At 46.1% G+C, this 23,260-nt stretch overlaps 1 protein-coding gene across 1 annotated transcript in view; it reads right to left on the bottom strand.

The window, feature by feature from the left end:
* The window catches only part of ATP2B2 (ATPase plasma membrane Ca2+ transporting 2), a 205,415-nt gene extending 195,695 nt beyond the window's left edge, over positions 1 to 9,720 (bottom strand). The window contains exon 1 of the mRNA XM_044916427.1: positions 8,902 to 9,720. The gene's annotated coding sequence lies outside the window, so the exon portion shown is untranslated. The remainder of the gene's footprint in view (positions 1 to 8,901) is intronic.
* Between the last annotated feature and the right edge of the window lie 13,540 nt (positions 9,721 to 23,260).

The raw sequence follows: 23,260 nt of genomic DNA, 5'->3' as shown, positions 1-23,260 counted from the left end.
TAACCCCTACTCTGACCTCTCGTCTTCAGCGCTGACAGCCACGGCAGCGTCTACACCCTGTGAGGTGGCCGCCGCCCCCAGTCCTGCTGCCAGCAGGCCTGCCTCACTTTCTGGCCTTGGGATCAGCGAGGGGGAAGGTGGGGTGGGGAGGGCCAGGGAAGCATGGCTGGCCTCCACCGGGCCACGTGCTTGGCAAAACAGTCACCTCTGCCTGAGGCAGTATGGGTGGCGGCATTTCTCTGCGCCTCTCTCTGCCTTCCTTCTGGGTCCCTGTTCACTTGAGGCTTCTGATCCTATCAGTGGCACTCTGGCCCCAGTCCTGGTTACCTGGAAGTCCTTTTGTTCTGAGGACTCCCTGTATGGCTGGCTGGTATAAAGTGGCCCTGGGACCATGAGGAGAGGGCAGCCGCCATGGGTGCATCTGGCCAGACCCAAGAGCGGAGGCTTCCAACGAAGCGGGGCCATGTGAGTGTGAACACTGGGGACAGGCCAGCCAGGGAGAGGTGGGGAGGGTCTAGGCCAAACAACCTGGATCTCACCTCCTCCAGGATGCCTCTCTGGCCTTGCTTGATCCCCTTCTCTCTGTTTCCAGAGTGCAGGAAGGAAACACGTATTCTTTCCCATCATGTAGAGCAACGGGTCCTTTCTCCCACATGACTGGAGAGAGCGCTTCCACAGAGTGGTTTCCTAGCTTTTGCAATCTTCCCCTTTGTGTGCTGACGTTTGTTTTATTTTTAAACATTTCAGGTGTGAGGAACTCACCCCTTTTTTTTCACTTTTAAGTGAATTGATAGTGTGCTAATCACAACAGTTCCTATTTGACAAAGAGCAGAACATCTATGCTGTTCAAACATATTATTTAGTCAACCTAGCATCTTCCTTCCCTTCCCAGACTTTTATTTTTTAAAATATGGTTTAAGTCACACAGGCACCAGATGAATACTTTTCTGTTGAACGAAGCTAGTGCCGGGACCATGAGGATGGCAGTGCTTAGGGGGCGACCCCTGGGTGGTGATGAGAGGCTTTCCCCAGTGTGTTTCCCTCTGCTGCCCCTTCACTAAGTAGCCCCACACTGCTGCAAGTTTTCAGCCTGTGGGTCTTATTTTCCTGACTGGTTTGTCTCTGCTCTTGGCTTCAGTGCCATAAGCTCTCCATGACTGCAGTGTGTTCGCTTCCAGGAGCAAGCTCCCTCACCTGCACCCTCATAATTTACCCCGCCCTGTGGCTTCCTTGCACCTCTTTTACTCAACCAGTTCTGAGCACCTACTGTGTGTCGGGGACTAGGGATACGGAGAGAAGCAGGACTTCAGCTCTGTGCTCAGGGAGGGAGAGGATCAGGAAGACACTGGCATTGATCCATGGGCTCAGAGAGGCTAGATCACCTCCTCTGGGTCGTAGGGCTGGAAGGAAATAGGGCATGAAGGTCAGACCTCTTTGAGTCTAAGGCCCAAGTAAGCTCTTTCCACTGCCCCACTCCCGCTGTGGGGAGTTTAGGGTCTATAGGGAGAGAGGTAACAAAACAACCAAATAAAACACCTATGATGCATTTGACAACAGAGGCATATGGGAAGAGCGGCAGGGACAGGGAAGATGGAGTGATTTATTTTCATGGAGGTGGATTAATGTTGGGGATGGTTATAGGGGAGGTGAAACCTGAGCAGGGTCTCCCATCTCTGGCTTAAGGAATCAGGTCATTCTCGTTGTTAAAACTGTTTCTAAAGTAAGAGTAACAATGCCCAGAGTGAGGAGTGTGGGGTTTTAATGCATAAAATGCCTGAGCATGAAGTGCATGAACTGTGTGCCGTCTCTGCTCCTTGCCACATGACATATAGTGAGGTCCCCATCCCTGGAAGCAACCAGGAAAATATTAAAAAGTTACCAGTCAAGGATTCGGGGGAAAGCTTCTATCATTGGGTGAGGTTGTTCAGGAATTCTTTGGTTCTTTCTAATAAGATCCTACACATTTTATTTACACTTGGCCTAGTAGAGGGAAGCAGACTCCTTCTTACTTCTCTCACTGACCCAGGCAGGCCAAGGCTGAGAGCCAGGCCTAAGGGAGCTCCGGGACACCTGGGGGCCCAGTAGCCTTTGACCCCAGTGGACTCAGAAATAATTTTCATCAATGACCTACCAGGCCTTTGTGTATAGGTTGTCTCAGTAACTCTCATGACAGCCCCCAAGGCAAGGGATGTCGTGCTCAGTCTATAGATGGGCAAACTGAGGCCGGCCCATCAGTAAGGGGCCCCATCTGAGCCCTCCATGTCTGAACCCAGGGCTTCTGCCACCACAGTTGCCAGTGTCCACTGAAGACAGACCAAGTGAAGGGAAAGACCCAGAGGGCAGGGCATGCAGAGTCGGGGCCCAGAGGCTTCTGCTCTTGGCAGCTGAGGAGCTGCACGCTGCATGGGGCCCAGAAGGAGGGGCAAGTCCTGCCTCACGACCAGCTGGTGGGGCTGGCACGTGGCCTACAAGAGCACCTCCCTCCTCACGACCACCCTGCAATGTGGTTGTTGCTCTATTTCCAGGTGAGCCAAGCGAGGACCAGAGAAGGGAGGTCCCTTGCCCAGCAGGACCCAGTTTGAACCCCAAGTTCCTGCTCTCTCCACCCTGCCACGAGCCCACTCGACTTGCTACACAAACTTTTGTTTCATGCTCCCTTGGGCGCGGTCCAATAAGCAGAATACCCCCGGGGACACTGCAAACAGCAGCGGCATCATGTCAAGGCTTAGGCTCAGACCTTCCCCTGCGACAGAAGCGTAGAGGGAGACAGACTGGAGTGCGGCCCACCCCAGCCTTCCTGACCCCAGGGGGCCCACAGCCCACCCCTAGTGCACTGAGGCTTTCACTCAAGCACTCCTTCTACCGCAGCTCCTCTTTGGAAATACGTGTCCTGGGGACTCAGACCTCCGTCCGCTGCCTCCCGCCCCCAAAAGGGGTAAAACGTTCTGCCCTCTGGAGTCTGGGTGAGTTGATTCAGCAATGCCGTCAGTTTGACAAGGGATACCTGGACATGGGGTGGGGAGCATCCCATTTGGCAGCCTCAGCTCCTGATTCTGCAACCCTGGGTGGGTCTCAGAGACTTCGAGATGTGCAGGAGGAGAATAGGGGAGGGGAAAGAGAATTGATGGCACCTGGTGAGGCAAAAACTCAGACCTCTGGATGGTTGCATGAAGTCAGGGGCCCTGGACACCGTGCCCCAGGCACCTGGAGCCACTAGGCCGATGCAGGGCAGAGGGCCATCACCCCAGGTCACACAGCGAGCTGCTGGTAGAGCAGGCCTGTGGGCCTGGGAGGCTTTCTCTGCCCAGCAAGATGCTAGACTGCCTGGAGACTGCTCCCAAGAGCCATGCAGAGCTGGCCAGAACCTACCTGGTCCCATACCTTAGTTTGCAGGGAAGGAGGCTGAGGCCCAAAGAGAGAGTACTGGCTGGTTGCCTAACACCACGTGAGGTCCTTTACAGACATCCCTCACTTGTGTGGTAGGAACTCTCCCTACATTGCACACGAGGAAACGGAGACTGGAAAAGTGACAAGATTCACTTAGGATCACACAGCTCAGACTGGCCCGCACTGGGATTCAAACCCAGCACCTCAGCATGCTTGTGAGTGCACTCCAGTCAGTGCAATGCAACTGTGCGTTGCCCTCAGTGGTCACTGAGGCATTGGAAATGCAGATTGTTGGCTCTCGGTTCAAGCAACATGGGAACGTTCAATATCTGGGGTGGGAGAGCTTATTTTAAAGATGAGGATCTGTCAGGGGGGCTGGTCTACCACTGACCCCTGACCTCTCCAGGGACCCTGGCCAAGCTGGGGATGCCAGCTGGGGGTGGAGCGGGTTTGGGTTCCTCTGCACTTGGCACTTGCTGTGTAGGCAGACTAAGGAGTAGGTCTCATCCCAGAATGAAAGGTGAGTGACTGTGTAGGCAGACTAAGGAGTAGGTCTCATCCCAGAATGAAAGGTGAGTGACTGATGAGTTATCTGACCGCACAAAGAGCCAGTGGGGTTTCTCCCATGCTCTCAGAGCACTCAGGAAGGGCATTTTCCCCTTCAAGGAGACAAAGATAAAGGAAAGAAGGCTTTTCCTTCACCCCTGAGGATCACTGCTGGGAAGGGCCCTGTGACCCCAGCACCTACTGTCCAGTAAGAACAGCCAGCTGCTTGCCTGCCTGTCCTTGTGGCCCTCCCCTGTGCCTGCCTCAAAGGCTAGGACCCTAGCTTCCCATGTTCTGTGAGTTCAGCGCATAGTCGGGGCTAATGAAGAGCTCAGGTTCAAGGCTGCTTGCTCTTTATGGAAGATGATGGCCCAAGAGACCCACACTGGAGTTTAAGGCCAAGAGTTAATGGGAAGCTCCTGGAAGCTAAGGAGTCGTTTTTTTTTTTTTTTTTAAGATTTTATTTATTTATTTGAGAGAGAGAATGAGATAGAGAGAGCAAATGAGAGGAGGGAGGGTCAGAGGGAGAAGCAGACTCCCCGCTGAGCAGGGAGCCCGATGCGGGACTCGATCCCGGGACTCCAGGATCATGACCTGAGCCGAAGGCTGTCGCTTAACCAACTGAGCCATCCAGGCGCCCTAAGGAGTCATTTTTGAGAAGGATGTTGCCCTTTTGGAAAATGATGTAAAATATTCTTTCAGTCTATTTAAGAAATGTCATGAATGCACTGATGACCCTTCCAGAATCCACTTCAAACAATTATGATAGTGTTACGGGTTGAATTGGACTTTTCCTCTAAAAGGTACTTTGGAGTTCTAACCCTCGGTAACCGTGAACGTGACCTTATTTGGAAATAGGATCTTTACAGAGGCAAGCAAGTAGGGTGAGGTCGTTAGGGTGGGCTCTGATCCAATACAACTGGTGTCCTTACAAAAAGGGGACATTTGGATGCACACACACGCACGGAAGATGATACCAAATGTGGGGGATCCGGGTAATGCACCCATAAGCCAAGGAATGCCAAAGATTGCCCCTGAAGCTCCAGGAGCTAGGAACGGATCCTCCCTCACGGGGCTTGGAAGGAACCAACCTGGCTGACACTTGGTGTCAGGCTCCCAGCCTCTGGAACCATGAGACAACAGTCTGTGTCAAGGTGCATGGCTTGTGTGCTTTGTTATAGCAGCCCCCGTAAACGGATACGGATGGCGAACGGTCTGTTCCCAGTGCTTGTGCAGTGGAGAGTCTGACACGGTCCCAGCAGGAAGGGGCCTGGGGTCCTCCCCCTTTGAGGCAGCCGTTCCCACGGGGGACCACCAGGCGAACAGAAACCCGCTGAGCACCGTTGATATCCTGGGCTCTGCTGGACACATCAGTTTTTCTCTCCCAGGTAATCTTTCCAATAGCATCAAAATGGATGGCTTCCTACTCCCGTTTTAAAGATTATAAAGCTGACGTGGGAGAGTGTTTAAACAACTTGCCCAGGATTGTGTCACCGGGACCTGATGCTAGCGGAGGTGGGCCGGGCAGCCAGGCTGTCAACACCATGCCACCTCCCCAGACAGATCGCACGCGGAAAGAGCTTCCCAGAGTTTACAAGCTGGTACCAGGGGTTTGAGTGCACGACCCCAGCTCTTTGCTCTGTCCCCTGTGTTTCAGGCTCTGGGGCAGTCTGGCCAGGGGCAGTCTGGCCAGGGGCAGGGCCCATGTTTTTCTCCATTCCCTCATTGAGGAAAACAGGATGGAAGGATACGTTCCAACTCCCTAAAAGGATAAGGTGTTTAAGTATCCTCAAGTATTGCAGGCCCTGGGGTGGCTCAGTCGGTGAAGCGTCTGCCTTAGGCTCAGGTCATGATCTCAGGGTCCTGGGATCGAGCCCCGGATCAGGCTCCCTGCTCAGCGGGAAGACTGCTTCTCCCTCCCCCAGTCCCCCTGCTTGTGTTCCCTTTCTCGCTGTGTCTCTCTGTCAAATAAATAAAATCTTAAAAAAAAAAAAAAAGATAGGGAGAGTTAAGCATCTGCCTCCGGCTCAGGTCATGATCTCAGGGTCCTGGGATCGAGCCCTGCATCGGGCTCCCTGCTCTGCGGGGGTCTGTTTCTCCCTCTCCCTTTGCCCTCTGCTTGTGTTCTCTCTCTCTCTCAAATAAATAAATAAGTAATCTTAAAGGAACCCTCAAGTGCTTTCAAGCTCTCATTTGTATAAGTTTTCACCTTTTACAGAGCACGTTCCCACGTGCTGTCTCCCACCCCCAGCACTGCCCAGCGGGTGGGCACTACTGTCAACACGTAAATGAGGCCAGAGCTGCTTTGTAGACCGGTGTTCCTGACAGCAGCCTAATAGGTTGCTCCGACATGCAAATTTGGCCAGACCTCCCGGGTTCAAATCCCCGTTAGGGAAGTGATATAACCCTCTGTCCTTCAGTTTCTCATTTTGTAAAGTGGGGCTAGTGGTCGAGCCTACCTCCAGGAGCTGTTGAGAAGACTAAGCGGTGAATGTTTTTAAAGCACTTAAAATGGGTCCTGGCACTTCGCCAGCACAATAATTAAGTGGTTACTATTATTCTTATTAATTCATTCAGCCAACATGGATTGAGGGCTGCATTTGTGTAACTAGACTGACTAGGTTCACATCCCTACTTTGCTGTGTACTCCCTGGATGACTGTGGGCATTTTACTTAACACTCTGGGCCTTGGTTCCCTCTTCTGTGAAATGGGGATAATAAAACTACATGTGTCACAGGGTGATGGTGAGGATAAGGGGCTTGTTCAGTGCCTGGCTCACTCTCAGTTCTGAATAAATCCTAGGTACTTTTATGGCTGATAGTAGAGTTACTGTGATTCCAGTTGGGTCAGGCCAGGCTTCTAGAGCCACCCTGGGAGACACACAATCACCCTGGACAGATTCCCTCTGGAGGCTGGAAGGTCAGGTTTGGGGCCAGGGCAGCCCCATCCCCCAGCACTTCAGACCCAGCCCTTCCTGGCACCGGCCCCCACCCCCAAGCCCTCTCCCAGCTGCAGAGCAATGGTTCCCAAACAGTCACTAGATCTCCAGAACCCTCCAGTAGCTTTGCCACTACATGTAGACTACAATTTAAACTCCTCACAGGAGGCCCTACAGGCCTGGCCCAATTGACCCTCAGTAGGCACTCCTCGCCCGCATCACTGATGTTGGGCTTCTGCTCACCCCTCCCGGCCCACTGTCCTCCTCACTGTTCCCCAACCTCAAACGGGCTACTTGCTCCTGGGGGCCCTCCCATATGCCTAGAACATTCTCCCCAATCCCGGACCTCTGCATGGCTGGCTGCTTCTACTATGGAGACCTCCAGTCAAATGTCCCTTCCTCAGGGAATGCCGGCCAATCCCACCCTGCCACCCGTTTTGTTCTGTTCACACTGCTTGTGATGCTCTGAAGCCATCTATTGATTTGGTTACCTGTCCACTGGAGTGGCAGTACCATGAGGACGGGGGTCTCATTTGTTTCATTCATGAGGGCACCCCGGGGTGAATAAAAGCCTAACAGGGACTGCACACAGAGGGTGCTCAATAAATGAACAAGCATACAGGTGGTTAGGCTCTGGCTTCAAGTATCCTTTAGGGAAATGATAACGCATCTTTGTCATTATGTAATAAAAGAGGCCGAAACCCCACAGTGAAAATTCCACCATGTGATTGCCAACCATGGGCCCGGGAAGCCTTTCAACCCATCTCAGGAAAAGAAGAGGGGGGATGTCACCTTCTCCTCCCATAAATGGCTCAGGGATGGCTCTCCTCAACCTCCTTCCCCACCAACGCCTGTCAAAAGCTGCTGGGTTTAAACGCCCATGTTTCTGTTCTATATTATCGATCGTTTAATATTCAAGAGCTGGCATAAATAAATATGCGAGCAATTATGTAATGTGTTTGGAAACAATCTGGTTAGCCCCAAAGTGCTGGGGAGAGAAGCAAAACTTGCGCAAAGCCGGAAGTCTGGGTGATCTGTGAGGTGGAGGACAGAGGTATGTGGCCAGTCTGCCTGTCTGCTCCCTCCCCAGTTCTGTCCAGAGTTACTCATCTTCCTTGGCATACGCAGGGTGGGGTAGTAGGAAGTGAGCAGAGAATCTTGGAGGCATCTCCTGGTTCTCCGTGCTCCTGTCTGGGTGGTTACTGAGCTCTAGGTCAGTCTTTCCATCTGTGAAAGGGCTAATAGCGCCCTCTGGTAAGGTCAGATGAGGTGATGTCTCTTAGCTCTGGCTCAAAGAACGTTCTTTCTGAAGGTAAGTTGGGTCTGATGCTGAAAGATGAGCTGTACAAGCTCTGGCCCCTAACAGGGGTGGGGGTGGGGGTGCAGGCCTGGACTTTGAGGTTCATGGGTATATAATGCAAGGTGGACTGGGCAAGACAATAACAGAGGCCCAAAGAAAGGGCTTCAGGAGTACAGAGGAAGACATGCTTCCCAGTAAGGAGCGGGAGATACCTTACAGAGCTGCCACATGGGCTGGCTCTAGAAGGCAGAGTGGCATTGTGACCCCAGAGAGGGCTGCCCATGTAACTAACATGCATTAGGCATCTAGCGTGTCTGTTCATTCAACAAGCGTTTATTGAGCACCTACTAGGTTCCAGCTACTCTGCTAAGGACTTTACATGGATCATCTTTGCTTGGCCTTCACAAGACAGAGATGCTGCCATAATCCCCGTTTTACATAGGAGCGAACTGAGGCTCAGCTTACCCTGTCTAGTGATGCTGCCTTCCTTCTCCAAGTTCTAGGCCATAATCCCTATTTAAATGCAAAAGAGATGTGGGGCAGTTTTCCCAAACCAAAACAATGCTGCATAAATAATTCATGTGCCTTCTCTGAGGTTACAAGAGGGAAGGGAGCTGCTGTCAAACTCTGCTTTCCTGCTCAGCTGACCCTCTGTCAGCAGCCCCCAAACAGTGTTCTCTTCCATATCTACCCCACCCCCAGCCCCAGCCCAACCCATTTCCAACTCACCCCTCCAAGTCTTCTGGTTAAATGAGAGCCGTCAGGATTTGGAAAATGGGGCCCATGTCTTGCTGCCTCTGGGGACTGGGTGATGAAGTTCAGCTCTGTAAAAGGGGAGATGGCATTGGTTAGGGGTGGGTGACCTGATGGGGAGCCAGTCAGGAAAGAATAGGGAGGGAACAGTGCTGGGGAGTGTCCCTGGTGTGCCCGCACTGGGCCAGGGCCAGCTTCAAGGGTAGGTGCAGACAGAAGAGAAGGAGTGGCCCAGTTCCCCAACTACTTCCCAGGAGCTGACCTTGCCCTCCAGGGACTGACCCTCTGATTTCCCCATCAAGACCTGCTTATGGGCTTCCCCCATCCCAGGCCCCAGGCCCTCTTAGGTGAGCAAGTCCACCCCTGGCAGTGTGTCAGATGGGGTATTCCATCTGCTGACTGGTGTGGCCTTCAAGGGTAGAAGGAGTGGTGCGGAGTGGGCACGAGTGTGTGCTCTTGACAGACAGAGGCCCTTGGGCAAGTGGCTTTATGCTTCTGAGTCTGCTTCTCCATCTGCAGGATAGAGATAATAATACCTATTATTCAGGATTTTTGAGAGGAGTAACCGAAGTATAATATGTGTAAAGGCCTTGACTTCTAGAAGTGTTTCTTAAATAGCAGCAGAAGAGAATGGATGCTAAATAGCTCTCCAATGTCAGGTTCCATTTATTTACCTATCTATCCATTTATTCATTTGTAACTTTCTATTTTGAAATAATTATTAATTTAAAGCAAGTTGTAAAGGAATGTATAGGGAGATTCTCTGCACCTTACCCCAGCTGACCCCAGTGCTGATATCTCCCACCATGGGGAGTCCCATGCACTTTCCCCCAGTGACTCCAGTGTTCAGAGATGTCCCATGCAATGACTCTCCTGTTAACATCTCCCACCATGGGGAGGTCTGGTGCACCTTCCCCCAACTGACCCCAGTGCTGACATCTCCCACCTCGGGGAGGTCCCATGCACTTTCCCCCAGGGACCGCAGTGTTCAGGGATGTCCCATGTACCTTCTCCCAGCTGACCGGGGAGAGTTAACATCTCGTACTAGAGTGCACTGTCAAAACCAGGCATGTGACATTAGTACAACCCATGGAGCTTATTCACTTTTCACCAGTGTTACATGTGCTCGTGTGTGTGTGTGTGTGTGTGTAGGTCTATGCAATATGATCACTTTGCAGTTTTTCGTAAGCACCACCACACTCAAGATACAGATCTGTTCTACCAGCACAGCTTCCTTGGGCCACTCCTTTATAGTCACACCCACTCCCTCCCTGCCTTCATCCCTGACTCCTGGAAATCATGATTTTGTTCTCCATCTCTATAATATTGATTTTTCAACGATGTTCTGTAAATGGAACCTTTGGGGATTGGCTTTCTTCACTCAGCCTAATTCTCTGGAGATCCTTTAGGTTGTGTGCATATCAATAGTTCACTCCTTTTAATTGTTGAGTATAATTCCATGATATGGATGGACCACAGTTTGTTTATCCATTCATCTGGTAAAGGATATCTGAGTTATTTCCAGTTTTTGGCTATGATGACTAAATCTGCTATAAATATTTCTGTACAGGGTTTTTGTGTGAATGTAAATTTTCATTTATTTGCAATAAATGCCTGAGAGTGCAATTGTTGAGTTGCATGGTACTTGCATATGTGGTTTTGTATGTGTGTGTGTGTGTGTGCATGCTTAAAAGGAACATCCAAACTGTTTTCCAGAGTGACTGTGTACCGTTTTACATTTCCACGAGTAGCGTATGAGTGATCCAATATTTCTGCATCCTGGTCAGCATTTGGTATCATTTTGTATTTTTGGCATTCTGACAGGTGTGTAATATCTCATTGTGGTTTTAACGTGCATTTCTTTATTGGCTAATGATGTTGAACATCTTGTCATATGCTTATTTGTCACCTGCACATCCTCTCTGGAGAAATGTCTCTTCATGACTTTTGCCCATTTTCCAATTGGATTGTTAATTTTTTTAACAGTTGTGTTTTTAGTTTTGTTTTTTTTTTTAATTTATGTCAGATACTAGTACTTTGTCAGATTCTGTGGTTTGCAAATATTTTCTCCCAGTCTGTAGTTTGTCTTTTTGTCCTCTTGAGAGAGTGTTTTGTAGAACACAAGCTTTTAATTTTGGTGAAGTCCACTTCATCTCTTTATTTTTTATTTTTTTATGGATCATACTTTTGGGATCAAGTCTGAGCTGAAGATTTTCCTCTTAATTTTTTTCCTAAAAGTTTTGTAGTTTATATTCTATATTGAAGTCTGTGAGCCATTTGAGACAATTTTTGTGTAAGGTGTGAGGCTTCGGTAGATTTTTTGTTGGTGGTGGTGTTTGCCCGTGGATGTCCACTTTGCTTCAACATTATTTTTTTAAAAGGTTATTATCTTTCTTCCATTGAATTGCTTTTGTACCTTTGTCAAATATTGATTGGTTGGGTGGGTCTATTTCTGGATCCTCTATTCCATTCCATTAATCTCTGCGTCATCCCTCTGTTAATACCACATAGCCTTGGTTTCTAGATAAGCCTTGAAATGAAGTACAATTATTCTCACTTTATTCTTCTTTTGCAAAACTGTTTCAGGTCTTCTAGCTTCTTTGCCTTTCCACATAATTTTTAGAATAATCTTTTCCACATTTACAAAAATTTTGTTTGGACTTTGGTAGAAACTGCACAGAACTGATGTCTTTACTACGTTGAGTTTTCAGTTCCATGAACAACTCTATGGCCACTTCATTCATTTAGATCTTCCTCATCAGTATTTTGTAGTTTTCAGCATAAAAATCTTGTGCATTTGTGTTAAATTTACACCTATATATTTTTTGTGTGATTGTAAATGGCATTGTATTTTTAACTTTGGTGTTCACATGTTCTTTTCTAGTATACAAAAATACAACAGTTTTTTTGGTATGTTTATTTTGTATCCTGTGACCTTCCTGAACTTGGTTACTAGTTCCAGGAGGGTTTTTGTTTTGTTTTGTTGTTTGTTTTTTTTGTAGATTCCTTGGGATTTTTTTTATGTAGACAATAAAATTATCTGCACATAGTGACAGTTTTATTTCTTCCTTTCCAATCTGTATGCATTTTTTTATCTTAAAGCACCAGTGAGATTGCCTAGCACTCTTTGATTATAAGTGGTCAGAGCTGATATCCTTGCTTTGTTCCCAATTTTAGGGGAAAGCCTTCAGTCTTTAACCATTAAGTATAATGTTAGCTGTAATTTGTTAATAGATGTTCTTCATCAAGTTGAGGAAATTCTCTATTCCTATTTTTCTGAGCACTGTATCATGAATGGGTGTTGAATTTTATCAAATGCTTCCTGCATTGATGGATATGATCGAGTAATTTTTTTCTTCTTTAGCCCATTAACATGGTGGATTATATTAATTGATTTTTGAATGTTGAAACAACCTTGCATTCCTGGAATAAATCTTACTTGGTCCTGAGGCATAATTGTTTTTACATATTGCTGAGTCCTATTTGATGATATTTGTGAAGGATTTTCACATGTGTATTCATGAGGGATGCTGGCTTATAGTTTTTATTTGTTGTGCTGTTGTCTGGTTTTGATATTGACATAATATTAGCTTCATAAATTGAAATGGAAGTGTTCCCTCTGCCTCTGTTTACTGGAAGGCATTGTGTAGAACTGGTGTTAATTTTTCAAACATTTGGTAAAATTCTCCCATGAAACTATCTGGTTTATTATACTAATAATTTAATGTAATTATTGATATGTTAAATTTTAAGTCTATGCTTTTATTTTTATTTTTTTAAGATATTTTATTTATTTATATGAGAGAGAAAGAGAGAGCAAGAGCAGGGGTGTGGAAGGAGCAGAGGGAGAGGGAGAAGCAGACTATCTACTGAGCAGGGATCCCAAAGTTGGGCTCAATCCCAGGACCCTGAGATCATGACCTGAGCAGATGCTTAACTGACTGAGCCACCCAGGTCCCCCTATGCTTTTATTTCTTGTTTTCTGTTTGTTCTTTCTACAAACACAACCACATCTGAAAATGCTGTAGTTTTTGCTTCAACTGTCAAACATAATTTAGAAAGCTCAAGAAGAGAAAGAATGTGTATTGCATTTAGCAATATTTTTGCTTACCATATCCTTTTTTCCCTTTCTGATGTTGTAAGATTCCTTTAAAAAAATAGTTTCCTTTCTGTTTGGAGAACAGCATTCTTTTAGGGTAAATCTTCTGGCCACAAACTCTCTTAGTTTTTCTTTCATCTAAGAAGATCTTGATTTCCCCTTCATTTCTGAGGGGTATTTTTGCTGGTGACAGGATTCTCAGTTGTCAGTTCTTTTTTTTCAGCATTTGAAAAATGTTATGCCACTTTCTTCTGGACTCCATGTTTTCTAATGAGAAACCCACTGTCATTCAATTTGTTTCCTCACCATCAGTGAGTTGTTGTTTTTCTTCCGGATATGCGTTTTGTATTTAGTTTTCAGAAGTTTAGCTATTTTGTATCTTGATGTGCACTTCTTCGGGTTTATCTTCTTTGGAATTTTCTCAGCTTCATGAATCAGTAAGTTTATGAGGGTTTGTTGTTGTTGTTGTTGGTTGGTTTTGTTTTTTTGCCTAATTTGGGGAGTTTTCAGCCATTATTTCTTCAGGTGCTTTTTCAGTCCCACTCCCTTTCTCATCTCCTTCTGGGAGTTCAATGATATAAACATTAGGTCTTTTGTTACAGTCCCACAGGTCTCTGAGGCTTTATTTTTTTAAGTTTATTTTCTGTTATTCAGATTAGATAATTTTTTGTCCTATATTCCATCTCAATTATTCCTTCCTTTATTCCCGTTAGTCTGCTGTTCAGCACATCCATTGAGTTTTTTTCCTTTTTAATTTCAGTTATCATATTTTTCAGTTCTAAAATTTCCATTTGGTTCTTCTCTATGTCTTCCATGTCTTTGCTGGGACTTTATATATATTTTTTCTCATCTATTTCAAGTGTGTTCATAATTGTTCCTTGACGTATTTTTATGATGGCTACTTTAAAATCTTTGTCAGATAATTCCAACATCTCTCCCATCTCAATGTTGGCATCTATTGATTGCCTTTTTTCATTCAGTTTAAGATCTTCCTAGGTCTTTGTATAAGTGAATTTTAACTGATACTTGGGGATCTGGGGCATGATGTTATGAGCCTCCAGATCTTATTTAAATCTTCTGTTTCAGCTGGCTTCCTTTGACACTGCACCAACAGAGGAAGGGGGTTGGGGATTGCCATCTCCCCATTAGGTCCCCACTGATACCTCCCTGACTGGGAGGAGTAGGAAAGACTTATTACTGTTCCCAGCATGGTCTCCACTGGCACCATGGGAGCTGGAGGTGAGGTCTTATTACCACCTAGTGGGGAATGGAAGTCCTGGCTCTCTACTTGGTCTTCTCTGACACCACCCAGTGCGGGGGGGGGGCGGTTTGGGGTGCGTTATAATCTGATGAAGGTAGAAGTCTAGTTTCTCCACAGGATTGTTGCTGGTGGGGGTAAGGCCATAATGTTTTCTATGGTGTTTGGCTGCAGTAGAGTAGTTTTGTCTAAAAGTGTCTGTTTTGCTAGGCTGACCCCTTCCTTCTTCAGCTAAAGAGAGTGGGTTCCCCAACCCCACTGGCATTTCCTCATCTCTGGCTTCTTCAACTCCAACTCCAGGATACATAAGGCAAAACCACCACCATCAGGAACTCACTACCATGTTGTTTCTTGGGTCCTCAGGTCCCTAGTGGATTTGTCCTTTCTCTGCCTTTCAGAGTTTTCTAATTTTCTTTGATATATAATGTCCAGGGGTTTTAGTTGCACTTAATGAGAGGAATAGGAAAAACTACCTCTATTCTATCTTCCTGGAGGCAGAAGCCCACTTGAAACCCTCTTAACAAGTGCTTCCCAGTTCCTTGTCGAGTTTTTTTTAGAATCACTTCTACCTTCTTAACACTGCTAAGCAGATCAAATCAGATTTCCTGACATGCTTGTCATTTCTCGTGGGCTTTTAGCTTACTACTGGACTCAGGTGAGTGTTTACCTGTCCGGTAGGAGACTAGGAGGACTTTTCCTTTCAAAGCTGTAGATGTGGTGGTGGGTAACTTAGAGCAGAGCCCCAAAGTCACTGATACAGTTGGGCATCTCTTTCAGGGTCACCAGGCCTAGTCCTTCTAGGTCTCTTCAGGGGAATACATTGCTGCACAGTGAAACATGAGAGGTGTTAGAGGAAAAGCTCTTGTTTGATCATTTGAGTTGTGAGCTGAATTAGCCTCCATTTTCACGAAATGCCACTTTTACATAAAAGAAGAACTGACAGGCAAATGCTGGTTATTCAGACTTTAGTACTGGGCAGACATTTTCTCAGAAATGAACAAAGTGAGCCTATCACCTAAAGGAAAACAACTGACGGTACTTGTTGCCAATGATAAAGTTTGAGTTTTCAAAGTGTAAATTAGAATTTCGGAAAACTTGTGTCTGCCATCATGAGCCTGACAGCTTCCTAATACTTCCTAAGACATTTTTGATGAGGTCATTGGTGTGATAGCAAATGTGATTTTTAAAAATATTGTGTAACAAAATGTGCAAATATTTGAAAGATCTGCATAACTCAATGAGACAATATTTTCTAAATGTCCAATGCATGATGATGTTCCAAAAGCGTGGATGGGTAAAGATGCATCACAGTATAAGAGAAAAAAAATGGATTTCAATGTGAAAGAGGAAAAGTTCACTAACATGGCTTCAGATTCTTTATTGCAACTAATTTTTTTAAAAGATTTTATTTATTTATTTGAGAGAGAGAATGAGAGACAGCATGAGAGGGAAGAGGATCAGAGGGAGAAGCAGACCCCCCGCTGAGCAGGGAGCCCGATGTGGGACTCGATCCTGGGACTCCAGGATCATGACCTGAGCCGAAGGCAGTCGCTTAACCAACTGAGCCACCCAGGCGCCCTATTGCAACTAATTTTTAAGATGCTATCTGTTATGGCCTAATTGTGTCCTCTTCAAAATTCATATGTTGCAGTCCTAGTCCCCAGTACCCAGAATGTGACTGTATTTGGAGATAGGGCTTTAAAGAGGTGATTAAATTAAAATGAGGCCGTGAGAATGGGCCCTAATAGAATATGACAGGTGTTCTTATAAGCAGAGGAAATGTGGACACACAAAGAGACACCAGGGATGTGTGTGCATGGAGGAAAGACTATGTGAGGACACAGGGAGAAGAGTCCGAGGAGAGAGTCCTCAGAAGATACCCAACCTGCTGATGCCTTGATCTTGGACTCCTGGCCTCCAGAACGGTGAGAAAATACATATCTGTTGTTTAAGTCCCCCAGTCTGTGGTATTTTGTTATAGCGGCCCTGGCAAACTAATATACTATCACTTGTTAAGTTTGGGTGTAGTATCAAAGAAGAATATCTACAATTGTCTGAAAAGACTATTAAAATACTCTTTTCTGATAGCATATCTCTGTGAGGCTAGAATTTCTTCATATACATTAACTGTAACATCACATCGCAACAGATTGAATGCAGAAGCAGATGAGAATCCAGCTGTCTTCAATTAAGTCATTAAAGAGATTTGCAAAAATATAAAACAACATCACTCTTCTCACTAATTTTTTTTTTGTTTTGGAAAATATAGTTATTTTTCATAAAATATGTTGTATATGTTACCATAATGAGTTTATTATTGTTCTTTTAAAATGAGTTAATAAATAAGTATCAGAATGTCAGTTTTCACTTCTGACTTGGTAAATGTGGAAGACAATATTCACAGAAGCAAAACTCATTGGGGATTTCAATCATTTTTAAGAGTGTAAATGTCCTGAGGTCAGCATTTCCCAAACCTGAGTCAATCAAATGTGACGGTCAAGATGGTTCCTATCTGTTCTTTAATTAATCTTACTGTTTTTTTCTTAGTAACTTGCTTGATTAAAACTTAAACACATTTATTTAGAAGGAAACTTTTTTTTTTAAGAGAGAGAGAGTATGCATGTGGGGGTGGAGAGGGGCAGAGAGAGAGGAAGAGAGAGAATCCCAAGCAGCCTCCACACTCAGGATGGAGCCTGATGTGGGGCTTGATCTCATGACCCTGAGATCATGACCTGAGCTGAAATCAAACATCTGATGCCCAACCGACTGAGCCACCCAGGTGCCCCTACAAGGAAACTTTTGTCTCTACCATCAGTGGAAAACCACTGCCACTCACCACAAATAAAAACTGACCAGAGCAAAGAAATGCAACAGGATAGTCTTATGTTTAGTGGATCCAATTGTCCCCCTAAGGCCCTGAGCCCAAAGTCTCTCTGCTCAGAGTTTAGCTAATGTTGGTGGGGGGCGAGGTCATCATTAAAGATACACTAGTTTTAGACAGAATCTTTTATCTTGATGTGGCCTGGAAGACTGAAGGAGAATTGAATTTTCCTAACAGGTGATGGACTGTTATTTCATTCCACCTAATATCCTCTTAGGTACCATCAGAGGTACAGGTCTGGCACTTAGGGATGCTCAGATTTAATGGCACCCATAGAACTTCTCTCTTCACAAATGGTGCTTCTGCCTCCTTGAAGGCAGACATGGGAGAGGGTCCTGCTTGTGCTCATGAGCCCAAGATCATTGACCTTGGCAACTAACCTCAAGAAAATGGTACATTCTAGCTCAGGCAAACCCATGAGATGTTTTTCTTTGCAGTCCTCCTTCAACATCAAATCAGTGGTGGCCTGCAGACACCTCAACTCCAGCTTGTGCATGCTCCACTCTTGATTTCATCCCCCTCCCAAATCTGTTTTTCCGCTGTGTTCCTTCTCTAGGTGAATAGCACCATGGCCAAGAATGTTCCCAGCAAAATTGTTTGCAAGAGCTGAACCAGGGAAACAACCCACATGTCCACCAGCAGGAGAATGAATCAACAGATGGTAATCTCTTCATGCCAGGGAATATTATACAGCAATAAGAATGCATGAACTCCAGCTGCACATTGATGAGTCTGAGAGACATAATGTTGCCAGAAAGAAGCAAGTCTCAGAAGGTTACATACTGTGTGATGCCATTTAAAAGAACTAAAACAAAAGCAAAACTAAACAATAAGTGTTGTAAGCATACACATACGAGATAAAAATGTTTAAAAAGAAAAAGCATATGGGGATTCTCTGTACTTTCTGCTCAATTTTGCTGTAAACCTAAAACTCCTCTAAAAAATACAGTCTACAGAAAAAACACAAGGAAATGATAAACACAGGATGATCATTTCCTCTGGGGGTGACAGGGGCTTGGGATGGGGATACTCACACAGGAATAGGCAAATTATTGGTGACATTCCAGTTCTTGGGTTGGGTGGTGGGTCCATGCTATACATTGTATTATTATTATTATTATTTTTTAAAGATTTTATTTATTTATTTGACAGAGAGAGAGAGGGCACAAGTAGGCAGAGTGGCAGGCAGAGGGAGAGGGAGAAGCAGGCTCTCTGCCGAGCAGGGAGTTGGACGTGCGGCTCGATCCCAGGACCCCGGGATCATGACCTGAGCTGAAGGCAGCCGCTTAACCGACTGGGCCACCCAGGCGCCCCTATACATTGTATTATTAACATAAGCTAACATATGCTGCATAATTTCTTTTGCATGTATCAAATATAATATTAAAAGACATAAGAAAGGAAAAAAATGTACAGTCTCTGATCTGGTAATTTTGCTTCTTAGGAACCTATTCTAATGGAAATAACCAGAAATGCAAACAACATTTCAGTCATAAAGATGTTCATTACAGTGTTTTTCTTTTTAAATCATAGCAGTAACTTGGACACAATCTAAATGCCCAGTTGTAGGGGATTCGTTAAGTAAATTGCTGAGCAGTCACAGGATAGAAGATCATGTTTTCAAATAATTTTTAATGACCTAGGAAAATTTCTTAATAACCTCAAGTGAAAAATGTAGAGAGCTGAAATAAAATAGAATCTCAATTTTCATGACCCCAATGAGGAATGTATGTTTATAGCATAGAAAAAAGATATACTATTGAAAGTTATAATAATAAAAGATAGTGTTCCCCAAATGTCAACATTGGTGGGGTTAAGGTCTTTGTTTGTTCTATATAAAGTCTCTATTTTACCATTGTCTATAGTAAACATATAAGTAGGGAAACATGCTAGCACATGGCACATTAATACAGGAAGACCAGCTTGCCCATCTCCCAGCACCCTCACCACCCCCTCCCCTCGAATGATTATCCAACTGCCCCCTGAGGCTGGAGTTTAGTGTCTGATAAGCCCCAGTCAGACTGACTCCACCAGGAAGCAAGAGGGGAAGGAAAGAAGACCTCAGACACCACTCATCATACCTGTCCCTCCCAGCTTGCAGCCTCCTGACTGAAGTCACCCCTCAGTGTGCCCCCTTGCCCACCTCAGCCCAACTCGTCCTTCCCTGGGCCCACCCCACCTAGCCCCTCTTTCCAGGGCCACCTACTAGAAGCAGAGGAAGTGGCCGGTTCTCTGGGCTTTGCATGGCCTAGCCGCCGACCTCTCCACAGAGCTGAGGTCACTAGCCCCTACATGGTGGCATGGAGGGACGGCCCTCTGGATGGCTCCTCTCCAGACCCCGACTTGGGACCTACCAGGGACTCCTCCTTTCCCCTACTTTCCCTGTCCAGAGATAGAAACCAGCCCCAAAGTGTGACCACCACGTCTGCATCTTCTCCTGCTATGAAGACACCTGCCTGTCAGATTGATGAGGCACAGCCTATTGACCTCATTGCCCCATTTTATAAATGGGAAGACCGAGCTCTCAGAGGTAAGGCCATGTATCCTAGGGTACACAGCTAAAGGTGCCTAAGTCAGGATTCAAGCCTAGGTTGTGGGGCTCCCAAAGCCAGTAGGTTTTGCAGCCTCATGCTCCAGACCCGCTGCCCCTATCAGTAAGCGCTATGCACTTGTGTGATGTCCTCTTTGAGTCAAAAATAAATCGAGGCTCAGTTCTGCTATGCCATCTGCCACACCAATTCAGTGGCAGAAATGTTGACTTACTGCAGTGAGGGAATGCTCCCACAGCCGGGAACTGAGCAGCGAGAGGCCCCGCACCTCCTGGGTTTCCCTGGCTGGGGGCTGGTCGATCATACAGGCATAGGAAGGGGAGAGGGGCTGCAGTGGGCACAGTTTTCAGCAGGCAGTGGGGGAGAGCTGTGGGCTCTGAGTCAGCATGCCTGGGCCAAAGCTGACTGCCACCGAGATGGGTGGCCATGGGCAAGTCTTCTCCTCTCCCTGGGCCTCAGTTTTTTCACTAAAAGGAGCTGGAACATATGATTCTTTCTAGGCCCAACAAGGTTACATCCTATGGCTCTAGGTCTCAGAGATGGAGGTGCCTCCACATTCCTGGTCCTTTGGGGTTGACAACAGCCCATGGGGAGAAGGAGAGGGATTCTTAGAGAAAGGAACTGGCTGGCCCAAGGTCACATCATTCCTGACAACAACATCAACACAATGATAACAATACTCCCCTACCTATAAGGCACCTCCCAAAGCACTCTCATGTCCATTATTTCACTCACAGTCCCCATTTTACAGAGGAGGAAACAGGATCAGAGAGTCACTAAGGCCACATAGATGGCTTGTGCCAGGGAGGACAGAGCCACATTCCCATGCATCTGGTCCATGGAATTTCTGAAGTTTAGTCCCCAGGGAAGCTGCACTCATAGCTTCTAAGGCAAAATCATCCTGTACCAAAGGTGGGAGAGACACTCAACCCAGGAAATTTTTCAGTTTAGGCATTTGATGAATATGTGTCCTGTGCTGTAAGAATAGTCACTGGGCATCCCAGCCGAGGGTTTGCTTAGCACCTTCCACATGTGTGACACTCACTTCAGAGGCAGCTGGGAGGAGCACTGGATGAGGCATCTAGTCTTGGCACTGCCCCCTTTAGCTGTGTACCCTGGGATGAGGGGTTTGACGAGGCAGCTTGCAGGGTCCTCACTGCTCCAGGCACTGCCCTGGTCATTACTGGAAGTGCATCTGTAGCTTCTCATTCATCTTCTGTCAGGCAGGAGGGGCCATGAGTGTTGGATGGCCAGGACCCTGGTGGCTAAGCTCACTGCTATACCTGAGTGCTTGGCACTCATTAGGACCATGCCACCACTTGTAGATTGGTGGAGAGGTTTTAAGGAGCAGATCCCATAGGCATCTGTTTTGTATCACACACAGGATGCTGGGGAAAAGCCTCTTGAGGCTGCCACTCATAAAGTACTTAATACGGTCTGTTCTCCAAGCCCTACATAATCCCACTTAATCCTCATAGTGACACTAAGAGAGCAGAGATGCTGCTGTTACCCTGCCCATCACCCCCAGATCTATCTACTGTGCTGCAATTTCCCCCACAGCATCTGTATCTCTTTGGCTGAGGGCCTCCTCTGATGAGCAGAACATCCACAAGTTCTAGAGAAGTAACACCACTCCCCCAACCCCAGCAGCCCTCCGCTAATGACTGTTGAGAGTTGGAAGCTGGTGTATAAATACCCCAACTTCCTTGTTCCTGGAGGAAACAAGGAAACAAGGTTTTCCTCAAGGAAAACCATGAGCTGTGAGCTCCATGCTGGCTCTCAGAATCCCCAGTGTGACTGAAATTCATTTGTCCATAGTGACAATTAACTTGCTTGAAAATACCTCCTTCCCTTTCCTGTCTCACTTCTCCACTCTCCTACTAACTTTCCTGTGCCTCCCAAATACGTTTTTTGTATTTGAATCATTGTCTCATGGTCTGCTTCTGGGAAAACCTAGTCTGAAATGAGAGGCGCTAATATTATTTCCACTTTGATGGAAGGAAAGCCAATGCTCAGAGAGGAGTAACTTTCCCAGGGTGACACAGAAAGTCTAGATCTGAGCCCAGGACTGTTTAACCTCTGATGGTTTGATCATCACACATGCCAGGAAGAAAGAACTAAGTGAGATTCAGAGTCTAATGAGAGAATGGCTATGGGGGACCATTAACACTCACTCATTCACTCATTCATTCAAAGACTTCTTATTGAAATCACTACTTCTCAAGCCCTGAACTGGGTGCTTAGGATACACTGGTTAAATGCACTCTCTCTGGAATCTTGGGGATCTGGGCTCAAATCCAGGCTTTAACGATGTGCCAGCTGTGTGATGTAGGCGAGTAATTCAACCTCTCCTGACCTCTGCTTTGTTGTATGTCAAATGGTGCCTATTACCCAGGCTGCTGGAAGGGTAAACAGGCTCACACATACAAATAAGTGCTCACTATGTGTTAGTTACAAGATGACGGTGATGTCAGACCGGAAAACTGGGAAGTGGTATGTGGCAGGAGTACTATCAATTTTAGCATGTCTTATCACTTAGGCCAGCCAGGGGTTAAAATAAATGAGTGGCAGAGTAGTTTAAAGTTTGCATTTCTCCCTAATTTTCCTTCCTCTTTTCCTCCCTTCCTTCTTTCCACCCTCCCAAATCTCATGCCCTCTGCTCCTTGCTGGGCTCTGTGTTGGGCACTGGGACACAGAGATGACAAGACTCTGCTCCCAGGGAGCTCTCAGGGCCCAGGGGAGATGGGGAGATAGGCAAGGAGACAGTCTATCTCAGTATGGTGAACAAAGGCCAGCACAAGCACAGAGGCAGAGGAGCATGAGAAGGGGCACCTGACCCTGCCTGGTGATGCTGGACTTGAGGTGAGTAAGCCACATGGCTCACAGAGGTTATATCACCTGCTCAAGGCCCCACAGCAAGTAAATGGTTGGTCAGACTCCAAATCCCATGGGATTTCTAATACCCCGCTATGCGATCACATTCTCTTAAGAGCTGCAAGGAATCCATAATAACAATGACTTCTATTGCAAGATAGGTCTTGGGAACTCAGCCCAAGGGAGCCTTTTGTGGCTGGCTAGCTACAAACAAAACAAAACAAAACAAAAACCCAGAGCCTCTGAAGTCTCAGTAGAAGGAGCAACTGAAAAGTGGAAAACAATATGAAAGCCACAAATATTTATTTCACAGGGAAGCAAGGGAAGCAGATAAGACATATTAACTTTTTCTGAGAACTAGAAGCTGAGCAAATAGCAGTAATGTGACAAGTCACTTAACTGAAGAATAAGAATACTGAAGAAAAAGTCGTGCTTCGAGAATTTTACCTCTCTGTAGACCATTGTTTTTCTTTTCAGTAACCTCAAGATTAACTCTATAATAATATATTTTTTCCTTTGTGTGTTTTTTCTATTAACACAGAAATACACTGGATCCTAATTCTCTAGATCAGACTTTTTTGTTTGTTTTCAGAAAGCACACTTTTCTCTGTGATTTTTTTAAAGACCTGGTATAATCTGAGGTACAGATCTTTTATCTTTTGGGGTTAAAAACG

The sequence above is a fragment of the Neomonachus schauinslandi genome, chromosome 1 (assembly GCF_002201575.2).
Source record: "Neomonachus schauinslandi chromosome 1, ASM220157v2, whole genome shotgun sequence".
Taxonomy (NCBI): domain Eukaryota; kingdom Metazoa; phylum Chordata; class Mammalia; order Carnivora; family Phocidae; genus Neomonachus; species Neomonachus schauinslandi.
The sequence above is the reverse complement of the archived record's forward strand: the minus strand, read 5'-3'. Positions and strand labels throughout refer to the sequence as shown.